The following is a 13,481-nucleotide window of genomic DNA, read 5'->3' as shown; positions in this document are numbered from 1 at the left end:
CTAGTACGTGTGTATGATACGTTGCTTCTCTACGTAATATTAATAACGTTTAGTAATTAATTTTCTCGGTTTTGGGCTTTTGAACATTTAACATATAATTTTGTTACCTCTCAACATTCATAACTGGAACAGTTTTAGAACTCAAGTATCATCAATTATTTTGCAATTTCACCTAATTAACAAGAGCTTATGTCTGGATTGTAATCCTAGCAAGAGGTTTTCATTAGACGTAAATTTTCTTGGAATTTGGGTTTAAACTTAATTGTGTAACATGTGTCAAGTACTGCTGGGATAATTGGATAGATTGTGGATAAAAAATATTACTGAAAAATGACAGTAGCTTTGTAGTGGTTCGAAACTTGACCCAGCTGTCTAGGATTCGTTTTAATAACTGGTCCTGGTAAAAATAAATTACAAAACAAATCACTACTTCACCACATTCGGTTTAAAATACCCAACACTATGTCCCAATGTAATGATTTGTAATGTGGAGCTGAGTGTAAAGCAAATCATTGATGATTGTTCGTAAACATTTGTGTGGAAAATAGGTGGGTAATCAAAGACGTAATTTTTAAATTATCAAAACTACTGTAAGCAGTTGACTGAAACCTTGGATAAGTTTTCCATCATTGCAATACATGAGCATTGAAGTAGCCTACTGAAATTCCTACACTTTATACAAAATTGGCACATAAAAAAGTAGGAGAAAGGATGATGCAATAAATTACAGACTCAAATGTAAAAAATATACAAGTTAATAACAATTATTCACCTGTCTAGATTGCATATTAGTGTGGACAGGCGAGTCATAACTTCAATACATTGTTGGAAATGTCGCAGCGAACATATAACAGCATGATGAACAAACATCAGTTAAACTGTCGATGTGACAAACTGTCCGATCATCCGTGATAGCGGTCAATTATTTGAACTGTTCTACATGCCTCCGTTAGCATCCGATAAATACAAACAAACCCTTCATGGAATTCGGTCAAACATAAAATATAGCCAACAGAAATAACGTCATTCTTCTCTTTCACGTGTACAGACAAAATTTATGAAAATTAATTAGTATAATAAATGCGTTGACGTTTTTTTAGGTAAAAGTTTCTTGTATCATATAAAGTAGGGCTTGTATCATATTACTTTGACTATAAATTACTGTACATTTGATGTATTGAATCGAAAAGGGATCTAATGATTTAGATAAAAAGATATATTTTGATGGGATTCCATTTCGCAAGTTTTTCTACGTTTTTTGACCTAGGACGCTAGGCACAAGCCTGGGATTGTTTTTCACATTACTTCAGGCTAGACCTAGGGGTTGCAGCATTATCACTTGGTGATTTAAATAAATCATTGGTGATTTGGAGGATTTGAACCCCGGACCTCTTGGACCGAAGCTCCGCGCTCTGACCACTAGACCAGCTCGCTCCCCCATTCTATTTCGTTATTCTATTTCGGGATTCTATTTTGCAAGTTTTTCTACATTGGTATTATTAGAAAATAATTTTCTTTAAAATCTAATTACAAATTAAATGAAGGTATGAACTACTTGACTCCTTACAAACAATCTGCTGTAGTTGAAATGAACAAAAGTTGTTCGTACTGGGGGAAATGAAGCACATAAAAATTAGTGGAGGTCGTCACAAGTTTTCAGTAATATCTAATAAAGTAATACACCTGTGTGTCTAGTAACACACGACACGACACGAGACAGTCGAAGTAGACACCCTGTACAAGAAACCTTTCTCAAAAAATGACATGCTCAGCCATTCAGGTATTTAACAACTCATTTACTGAAATTGCGTAAATATTTTTATCGAAAATTGTATACAGTTGGTACTGTATTTGTGCAAAGCCTCTTTTAGACTAATCTATTCACAATTATAACAATCAACTAATTATATCACTTATGAGTAATTTCACTACTTTTTGTTCACCTTGGTTTGACATTTACTCTTACAATTAATTAAGTTTCGTATATAACCATAATAACTGTAGTGTTTTTATACTCCAAGTTCGTATTTGAGATTTTTTCAAGGAACGGTTAAAACTCTGGTCTTGTTGCATTGTAACGCTGACTTGTAACACCAATTAAAATAATTCAATGAAATTACTCATGTGTCCCGCTTGGGAACGAACCAGTAGTAATCATCGGAGATCCATAACTACTTGGATAGAAAGACGATTAAATTATACTAGCCAAAGAAGAAGTTTTCCTATGTGTTCTTTGAAACTTATGTAAAATTGAATACAACCTTGCATGTTACTCAAGTTATTACAATCTTCACAATTTCGTGGCCTGAATAGAAATTTCACTATTTATACATGTCCTCAACCTGAGTATAATACTTAGAAATCTTGGCGAAACAGAGGCGTATAAGAAGGCGTTAATTAGACTGTTTGTGGTGTGGCTTCCTGAAACCTTAGAGACTAATTACTTGCTTTGTTTTTTAATTGAAAGTTTAGATCGTGGCTTCCAGTGAACACAAGTGCAAAACAATCTGACAAACACAGTGTTGCTTTGTTGATAACCTTAAGTCAAGTGCGATATTAATTGATAAAATACAGTTGATTCAATAATTCGCACTTCTTATGGCACCTTGGTGACTAATTACTGTAAATTTTATTGAATATATACATATATATATATATATATATACATATATATATATATATATATATTATTTAAAGAGGTTGGCTGCCTCTTTTAACCTTGCATTTGTCCGTCCACATAGACTACAGGGGTGAGCCGGTACAGTACAAAGGTGAACTGTACTGATACAAGTTTGTGGCAGTGACCAGGATCCGAACCCACGACACTACTGCCTTGGGCCACAGAAAACGTACTCTTGGGCCCAAACGCGACGCTACCAACTGAGCCACCGACTCACCGAATATTCACTGATATATTGAATACAATATACCTATTACAATACCTACCAACACATCCTAGTTATGTTTGAAAATATTACTCCATTTTTTGTCTACATAATCTCCTCTACAATAAAACAAAAATCGGTGGTGTAGAAGATATAGTAAAACATCCTCTCTATGATCGGTGACGCTCTCCACGTCAGAGGACTTAATCAAAACCTACTTCAGTTTGGAAATGACGGAAAGTCGAAAGCATGTAATTACCTGTTAATCTCTGAATGCAAATTAAATTGGTTTTCTGCGTGCTTCAAAACAACCTCATAGCAAACATTTAACACATTCCCTAGTTAAAGTGTGGATTAGCTAAGAATAGAGGTTCAAGTTTTGTCGGGGGGTATGAAAAGTGAATTGTGATGTTTATTTATTATTAATTGTTGTTTTAAAAGGACTCCTAAATATTTTAACCAAATTAAAAGATCTATTTATTAAATATAGTTTCAAGAGTCAAGAAAAGTTTGTAATACACACTCTATACTTTGAATTAATGAATTAGCTGTGCAATGGTTAACATAAATGGCTGAAAGTTATAACATTTGATTCCTTAAAAAATCCCAAGTTAATTTTATGAAGTTTTTAATGTTTTAATTTTTAAATGTTGATCATTTAGTTTGTTCTTTATAGTTTTAGCGAATTTCCCTATAGGGAAGTAGCTATTACCGTAGGTGGCACGGTAAGACCTAGACCCGGGACAGATTTACTTTTTCATTTTGATGTCCCCAGAGGCCAAAAACACCATTCGTTCAAATTTTTATATATGTATATATATATAGACTTATATATATATATATATATATATATATATATATATATATATACACGTCCGTGAACGCGATAACTTGAGTAATTTTTGTCCAATTTTGATGAAATTTGGTTTAAAAGTGTAAAGCGGGATAAACTTGAATGAGTTCGCGAACCAGCATGATCGGACCATGGGAACGGGGCTTTACGGGGGGTTTTATGGGGTAAAAATTGGTTTTTCTCACTTTTGACCCTCAAAACACAAAATTTCCCAATTTCTCTTTAGACCTTTTTAAAGAGCTTAAAAAAACAATTAATTTAGTATATAAAAGTATTTTTGTTCGGTTAATAGTGACGGAGAAAATTAAAAAAATTGTAAATTTAAAATTCCCATGTTATTCTTATGGAGAATATTGTAAAATATTGTAGTTTGCTTTTTTATTTTGTATTTTGATCAAATTTATTTATTTTGTACTAAGCTATCAATATTTTACAAAAAAACACACTTTATTAGTTTCCTTGTAGCAGCAAACCTAGGTACTCGTTAAACTTAATGTTATTAAAATATATTTAATTGAAAATCAATTAAGACAAATGGAAATTCGCTTAGTCGGCAGGTTTGCTGCGGCGGGGGTATTTAACTTTGATATTTACATCTATTTACCTAATTAAGTCCACACTTAAAACTTTTCGTTTACGTACTAAACAATTACAATTTATAAAAAAATTATATTTAAATTCTTTAAAGTTTATTTCAGTAACACTTTGTTCAATACATCAATAATTCCTTTTGCATTATATTGCATTATTTTTAGACGTTATTAAAATAAACTGTAATCTTTATCTAAACGTCTTTATCTAATCTTTATGTAAACGTTATCTTTATTCTACAGTATATACAGTAATCATACTTTTTAACACAATTACATTTATTTAAACACAGAAACGAGAAGGCCAGTGAAATGGAAAAGCTAAATTAATGTCAAGTTAAAAATGCAAAATGTAATCTGCAACAAATTTTGAATAAAACAAAAGTAGCAACTCTGGTCCGAGCTCTTTGGCCCGGGCCCAACCAGGGAGCCACATTTCAGATAATTACTCGGTATTTTCTCATTTAGAATGCACTCATATGAATAAAGCAGTCCTAATTATCATAAAAGCATATGAAAGCTGGACATTGATCTGGTTAAATACGTTAGTATAATAGTTTGCTGTTTATTGTTAGTAGCTACTTGCCAACCCGTGCTTCGAAAATGTAAACATTGCAGTTTTTGTTGACTATCAGAAGGCTTACCTTATTTATAAATCGGCAAATTGAAACATAATGTATACGTTTATTATTACGTTATAGTTTAGTTTGTAAGATTGAATAGAAACATTTATCGAAACTATTAAATTTAAGTCACAGTTCCGTTCTACTTCCAGATAAGACATACAAAAGGTTTAGTTGAAGCACAATACATCATTTGCGCTTTCTTAGGATCATGAGGACAAATAAAAGTAACCAATTCATCAAAAGATGTCAGTTTAATTCATGGGATATTTTAGTAAATTCAAGGAAAAACATGATGATTAAGCTATTTAGTAAGATACAAATTACCTTTAGTCTTTTTGCAGCAATATTAAATTGGGTGATTTGCAACATCATACAGGGTGTTTCCAAATTGTCTGGACATATTTTCTGGACTTGTTCCTTGGGCTAAGAGAAACATAAAATGCCATATAAGTATGGGTTTAAAATGCTAGACTTATGTCTGTCGGTATGTTAGTGATTATTTTATATCTTGGGCATTTTTCGAGGTATAAATTCCAAAAATAGTATAAATGTGTATTTTAGTAGGTAAAAAGAGATTACAAAGTTTCGGTACAATATCTCAAGCCATTTTAATATGGCGGCCGTTTAACATGTTATTGCCATATTTCATGTAAACCATAAATTTTAAGAAAATATTTTTCAGGGTAAAAAGATATAATTCCAAATATAATGGGACTGTGTTTCTTAAAATCGAATGACAAACAACCGAGTTATCATTTTTTTCTATATTTGGATACGCAATTTAATAGGGCTTTCATATTGTTTATTATTTGTTATTTTTACAGAACAGTAATGGCAATCCTATTAAATTGCGTAACTGAATTTAGAAAAAAACTGATAACTTGGTTGTTTGTCATCCGATTTTTACAAACAAGGACTTATTTGATTTAGATTTAAATTATCAATATTTTGAATTGGAAGAAAAATTGTCTTAATATTTACGGGTTTCAAGAAATTTGGCACTAAATATTTTAAATGACCGCCATATTGAAACGTCTTGAGATATTTGAACGAAACTTTGTAAGCTTGAAACCAAGTTTTTAACATTCTATTTTGAAAAATGCCCAAGATATAAATAAAATAATTGTTGAAAATCACAAACAGACCATGAGAAATCTAGGCTGTTTAGACCCATACTACTTATAAGGCATTTTATCTTTGTCTTAGCCCAAGGAGCAAGTCCACAAAATATGTCCAGACAATTTGTATATTATCTGGCAAATATGGAAGTTTGAACACATTTTGAAATTATTATACATAATTCGAAAACATATTTAGCCCTTAAAAACATTAAGATGATGTGTTTATGGGGGTTGAAGTTATATGTGTGTTTTGGTTGCATGTATTTTATTAAGAGTATTTTAGGAAGATACATAAATAAGGGAAGTTAATTGACGGTTATCGCGGACGGGTGGGAGACCCGATGACATAATTATTGACTGCCTCTCGCAAATAACGTGTCAGAATGATAAAAGGGGCTTCTTTATATATGGCTAATTATAGAATGCGTCCACCACAAAAATAAACATGATAATTTCTGACAAATCCTTGGAATACTGATGAAATAAGAACTGTTTGACCTTCGTATAGACTAATTTTTGTTGATGTTGTATACAAATGATACAGGATTTTTCATTGTCTTATTGATTTTTTAATTAACGATTGTACTTGCATTGTCGTAACATAATAAATTGTGTCCCCATGTTAAAATCTGTTGAAAAGATTTTCCCATGCATTTGTTGCGTTTTTGTACATAATAAAGGATCTAATAATTGTACGAATGGAATGCTAACTGTCCTATTATGTTCCATTTTATATTTTTACATATATTTGGGGTCTTACAAGATGTTTAAAAGCATTTTTAACCTTGCTTGTAATTGAAGAAGTCTTTTATTATAACTAAGTACAAAACTACAACAGTTATAATTATTGAGATTACATATCAGTATTATAACAAATTGCAGCTTTATTAGTTCATTCAGAAGAGGCAAGGACAATTTCAAATTGTGCGATATAGATGTAATGAAGCAAGCATCCCACAATCAAGCTTTGGAATTGGAACAGATTAATGGTTATGATGTTGAACAATAGCTTCGCGGCGTGCGAGAATCCTACCAACAAGATGTAGATAATGTTAATCAATCTTTGTTGTACAACATCATGTAAAAGTCGGATCTTACAAATCATTCCTTAGCTTTGTTGGGTTACAATCTAATAAGTTGTAACGCATATTTCCGACAAATTGAACAATTCAGAATTTTTCTAATGCAGGGTTGAATAGTTGTGACCAATGATACAAGTAAACTAGATTTAGATTGAAATTGTAATATTCAAACTGAGTTCACTAATACATTGTTTGACTGTTTCGGTGATAGCTACATGGCAGTAAACTAAGCTATCGGGGAACTTAATTAATTCGCAAAGCGTTGTTAATACTGAATATCACACGGACTGGATTTTGCGTTACCGAAACCAATATAAAATTGCACGGTACTGAATCGACAGAATTTACTACATAGACCGTTAGGTAGCAAGCCGTACGCATAATTTATGTTCGTGTTTTGTATCATTATGTTCAGTTTTATATTTAATATATTCATTCATTAAATATATTCATTCAACGGGTAACTTCGTTTTCAATCAGATGTGTAGTAGTTCAAATCAATTAGCATGCTAATATAGTAAATGCAACTGAGATTAAGCAACATCAATGACAAATAAATAACCACATCGATAATGAATCAAAATGGAATAAAGATAATAAGTTGGCAATTAACAAGGATTTCAAAGGAGGTAAATAACTTAATTTATAGTACTAAAAAAAATGCAACCTTTGACATACAAGAAAAGTAATTTAATTAAAAATAAAAATTTTCCCAACGGTATGAAAATAATAAGTTTAGTCCAATGTATCATAACAATATCAAGAATAGAAAAACAAGAGGTGATTGGTTTGTGATACAATTAATAACATGCATGGAAATGTAGAAATACAATTAAAGCGAAAAATTCATAATAAACTAATAAATAAGGTAAAATATTAGTTGGCAGAAAATATATCGAACCGCCAATAAAATAATGCCTTGTAGCCCCGATGAGCCTGGTATAAATGCATTAAAGAGCTATCACCAGGACCACTGTAATTCGAAAAGACTTAGCAGAAACAACGGAATGTTGTTTTGCTCTGAAACCTCACATCCATATCTGAGGGGTCTTAAAGACCACTGTTGTAGGCATGCAAAGTAGGAAGATGACACTTCTTATAGGAAGATCACATAGGGAGTTCCTAGGGATGACATCCGCTAAACTAGGAGAGCAGGACTGTCCAGATAAAAAACTTGTAGAGCGCAATAAGATAAGCATTTCTGCGTATATGCAGTGGAAGAATGTCAAACTGCTCCTCAATATAAGTGACAATAGGAATTTAATAAGAAACCCAAGTCCCAACTTTCTCTCAATGTGCTTTTGGATATCCTCAAGTGCAGTAATGTATTTTTGTTGATGTGGCTACAACAATGACAGGCCTGTATTCATGAGCTGGACGAACCAAAGACTTGAATACGTGTGATCGGTAATGAATTCTATTGAAGTGTAATGGTCTGGCAATTAGATACTGTTTCATTTTTGAAGTAATGTATTCAGTCTTGGACGAGCTGTCGAATTCAGTCTTGGTGTGTATAATGTTGTCGGTGCAGTGCAACATGAAGTCATACACTGATAGTACACAAACACGAAGATGTAGCCAACTTAAAACGTCATCATTAGTTTTAGCCATCTTGAATCGTTCAAAAAGACTCTAATGTTAAATTTGTGACAGTTTTACATCTCTTTCAATTGTCGTAAAAATATAATTTATATGTTTATGTCAAATAGAATCTACGGAAGTCAATATTGGATTGTCAATATTGTTCATTGTCAGGCCAAGTTTTGAAGTAAACAAAATAGTATATATATATATGTATTTTTAACATTTTACGTCGGCATGCTAATGCATTTTATGTGCCTGCAATCATTCCCAAGACTATACCTTCTATTTAGCAACTTTTTATAGGTTTTTGCAAAGATAGTCACGATAATCTTGAGGTGTATTAATATACAGTATATTCCCATTAAGTTGAGTTAATTATCATAGCACAATTAAATCATAGATTTTCCGGCAAAATATGCCTATACGACCGCCACATTTGCTTAAAAGAACAGTTCATTAAGAATTTTACTCTAGATGTAATAAAAAGGGCTAACGATGGCGATGGTACAACAAAAACTGAAAACCATCAAAGAGTGGCTATGCAGCAAATCATAGTTAGACTATTCTGTTATCACAAACTACTAGATTATAGACCGCTAGTTTTATTTTTATCAAGGGCACTGATAACAACTAAAGGCGACAATGTCAGAAGTCACTCTCAGTTCGGCGACTGACTTGACAGTGTTAACTGCTGACGCAGGTAACTATTTGTGAACAATAGTTTTAATAACTCGATTTAAAAAAATCCCATGGATTTTACTACTCTCTTTTTTGTATCCAAAAGTTCATGTTCTGAATTTTACACCATAGAGTTTTTCTTAGATAGCCTTAAGATAGATTTGTCCAGGTTAACGTGAATACTTTTAAATCAAGCCGAGGTTTTATAAAAAAATTTTATTAATATCTTTGTTTTTAATTTGACTAACAATATTTCAAATTAGAATAAAAGTTTTATGGTTTTTATTTTTAAATGATGTTGAATAACGTTTTTGGTTGTGAACTCTATAGAAATATTGTTTTATCTTGTAATTTTCTCGATTAAAACTAGTTAGTTTACCCAAACTCCTTAAGATTATTTTAGCCTGACATAATCTAGACATTTAAATAATTTGGAGGGAGCTACCGAAATTGGAACATTTTTAATGAAGGCCTGCAAGCCCTTTTAAGATTAAATAGATACAACCTTACTTATTTATAGACAATAGTTTGTTGTATATTTTGAGGCAGTAAACAAAGTTAATTTGTCATAGCAGGTGTAGGTTTAGTACTTATTATGGCGTGTACAGATTGATTTCCCAATATGGTCTGTTAAAAACTTGAGACGGAGTCTGTTTTTTAAATTAACTCAGTATTAATTTTATTGGATACAGAGGAGTGTGTCAGATGGTAGTGAACGTGTTAAAACTGTTCAAGTAATGAACTAAAATGAGCCGATGATAAGAGATAAAATAATAATAATTATTTGAAATACAAGTTTCACGAACTTTAATATGAAAGTTATTGTTTAAACAACATAACATCTGTAAATTCCACTTTGAATTTCACACAAAGCTTTGAACAAGTAATAAACAATTTTGCCTTAGGATGCTTACTTTACTTTTTAAAGAAAGAATCAAAGAAAAGATTCATCAAATGGAAGTTTAAATTATTCTTCATGTATAAATAAACCAAGACAGTGAGTGCAATATCAAATGATATCTCTTTGTATTTCCGGTTGATTAGATTTGTTTGAAAAACTTACTGAAATTTCCTTTGAGGCAAGTTCTCTGGGTTTATAAAACAAAATATAACTATCAATTACCCATCTCTGTAGACCAAATATTAAAAAAATCACTTTGAAATAAAATCCCCAAACATTCTGTGACAGGAGTTCTATTAATGCTTTGCATTTATTTGAAGTAGATGAATAGTTTAAAATAATTTTTTTTTAAACAACTTCAATAGAAGGAGTTGTTTGCTATTGATTACCGGTGCTGATTTACTATAATCAATCTTTGGGATAGGTGGAACCTAACACAATCGAATGGAAGTATTTTTGTTGTTATTTAATCAATATTTGTGAAGATTCAATGGAGGTGTTACATTTGTTTGCAGACAAGCCCAAAATTTCCTGAACATCTTTTATTAGCCCTGTGAATAGTGTAAACGAAGTTAATGTAATTTTCACTTATAAATTTATTACGATTTTACTTATCCAAGAAATTAAATAAATTAAACCTTAGATATTGAAAACGAATTAACCAAATAAACGTAGGGTTAGGTCAATTTACAACCAAACTACAAAGGTTTTATTACCTGAAAATTAAAGCTTCAGATACCAAGAATGAGTAAATGTAGCTTAAAATAACATAACGCAACCCCTCAGTTTAGTATGTTACCCAAGAACTGTGTTATCTTTCGTCCAGAACCTTTATCGCGATTGCAATTACGCAAATTTTTAAACAAACAAACAAACTTTCACATTTATAAAATAGTAAGATAAATAGTATTAGAAAAAAATATTGTTTCACCACACTATGATGTTTTTGGCTGTATTACATACGTTAATTGGTGAAAATTACGTTTTGCTGGCCATGCCAGCTGTCATCGTCATTTGGGGACCGAGCAGGTTTTTACAGGCCGGGGCCGCAAAATCAGCTGTCCGCTTACTTTCTTAAAACATGAATGCATCTTAAATACACAAACAAAATCCAGCATTGCAATAGAATTGTGTTATTGTCACCGTTGCCTAGCAACTATTTATTTTTATTTTTGCTGATTCCTCAAATTATTTCTTCACATAACCTTAAATTTGTAGTTGTGTTGACTATCAGTGTGCATTATTATAGTGGTGAATAGTGGTAATAGGGTAGGCTATAGTGTGGTGAAAAATAGCGTTCGTACCACGGACCGAAATGGTTTTGCAGCTCTCAATCGATTTAAGTTATCGACTTCGTCTCGAACTTAAAAACTATCTCGAGACCTCATTTTAAAAAAACCTCATTTTCGGCCCTAGGTACGAAATATACTATAATACTATTTTAAAATCAGGATCTAAATACCTAGTTTTTTGACTATCTGTATGTGATTTTTAAAACGAACGATTCTACTAAAAACCATTAAAGGATTCGGATTGGGAGAATGTTTGACTAATCCAACCATACATTTATTGTAAAAATCTGTTAATACACAACTAGGATATTAAATATTTTGTGAGACCGTGCGTGACCCAGACCACCTTACGGATGTGACGTGGCACGGTGGAACAACGAAAAAATTAAAATCATTATAAAATTCTCATAATTTAATCCATCGTTGATTTATAAAAAGTTTCAAAAGGGTATTATGACCTGTTAAATATTATTTTGATTATCAAATGTATATTATTAGCTATTTTTAACATGTTTGGACAAGAATCAGAAGCGTTGCTCACACAAACAAAGTCAACAACATTACTATTTTAACAGAACACGGATAAAACACAATAGATAATTTACACTGACCAAAGACTGCTCTCAGATTATCCTAATGAATTTCCCTCGTCAAAGCTTGGTCCCCATAAGTTCGGTACTGTCATAAGCTGAGCATTTAATAAGTTAAACGTGTAGCCTACATGCATATGTTTGAAATATGTTTGTTAAGGAGTTAAATGTAATGACTAGGTCATGTATATTTTTTAAGTTTTCATATAAAGTAACTATCAAAACGCCACACACATTATTTTCAGATATATTTACTATGAACAAAATATTAAAATCACGCAACGTATTGTTCAGAAACATTTGGTTTGTAAACAGAAAAAACTATAAAAATTAAAATACCCCCGCCGCAGCAAACCTGCAGACTAAGCGAATTTCCATTTGACTGATTGGATTTACACTGGTATGTCTACTTAAAAATATAACATTTATTCCCGATTTATATAGAATTAGTTTAACAAGTACTTAGGTTTGCTGCATCAGGGAGGGTAAAACTGTTTTTTTTTTAAAATGATAATAGTTAGTAAGAAATAAAAACATTTTCCAAATTTGATCAAAATATGTTTATAAACAAGCAAACTACAACAGTTTACTTATTGTCCATAAGAATAACATGGAAATTTTAAATTTACAATTTTTTGGAATTTTCTCCGTAACCATTAGGCGCATAATAACGCTTCAGTGTACTAAATTATTTGTTTTTTTAAGCTCTACAAAATGGTTTGGAAAGAAATTGCTAAATATTATGTTTTTTGGGTCAAAAATGGGAAAAACCTATTTTTACCCCATAAAACCCCCCGTAAACCCCTGTTCCCATGGTCCGATCATGCTGGATCGCGAACTCGTTCGAATAAACGTAGGTTTACACGTTTGTACCAAATTTCATCAAAATCGGATCATTTTTGCTCGAGTTATTGTGCTAACGGACACACACACACACATATATAAAAATATATAAATATATATATATATATATGAATTTGAACGGATGGTGTTTTTGGCCTCTAGGGATCTCAAAACGAAAAAAAAATCGGTCCCGCGTCCAGGTCTTACCATGAGTACTACGGTAATAGCTTATTCCCTATATGGGAAATTCGCTAAAAATTACATAATTTATTAAAATAGATTTGAATGTAATTTCAATGTTAATAACCATTCAATAATTAAGATTTTTCTGTGAATTTTATCGTTTCTAAAGTATAATGATGGAATGTTTGAGTTTTCACCCTGGACTTACAACCAATAATTTTAATAGATAAACCGACAGTTACTAGTGCTAAAG

At 31.6% G+C, this 13,481-nt stretch overlaps 1 protein-coding gene across 1 annotated transcript in view; it reads left to right on the top strand.

Moving 5' to 3' along the window:
* The first annotated feature begins 9,409 nt into the window (after positions 1-9,409).
* Positions 9,410-13,481, top strand: part of LOC128990815 (neuropeptide CCHamide-1 receptor-like) — a 38,303-nt gene continuing 34,231 nt past the window's right edge. The window contains exon 1 of the mRNA XM_054413405.1: positions 9,410-9,441. The gene's annotated coding sequence lies outside the window, so the exon portion shown is untranslated. The remainder of the gene's footprint in view (positions 9,442-13,481) is intronic.

Source organism: Macrosteles quadrilineatus, unplaced genomic scaffold (genome assembly GCF_028750875.1).
Source record: "Macrosteles quadrilineatus isolate MER2022 unplaced genomic scaffold, UCM_ALF_1.0 Scaffold_3__2_contigs__length_128488019, whole genome shotgun sequence".
In the NCBI taxonomy this organism is placed as follows: domain Eukaryota; kingdom Metazoa; phylum Arthropoda; class Insecta; order Hemiptera; family Cicadellidae; genus Macrosteles; species Macrosteles quadrilineatus.
This window is presented reverse-complemented; position numbering and strand designations above follow the sequence as displayed.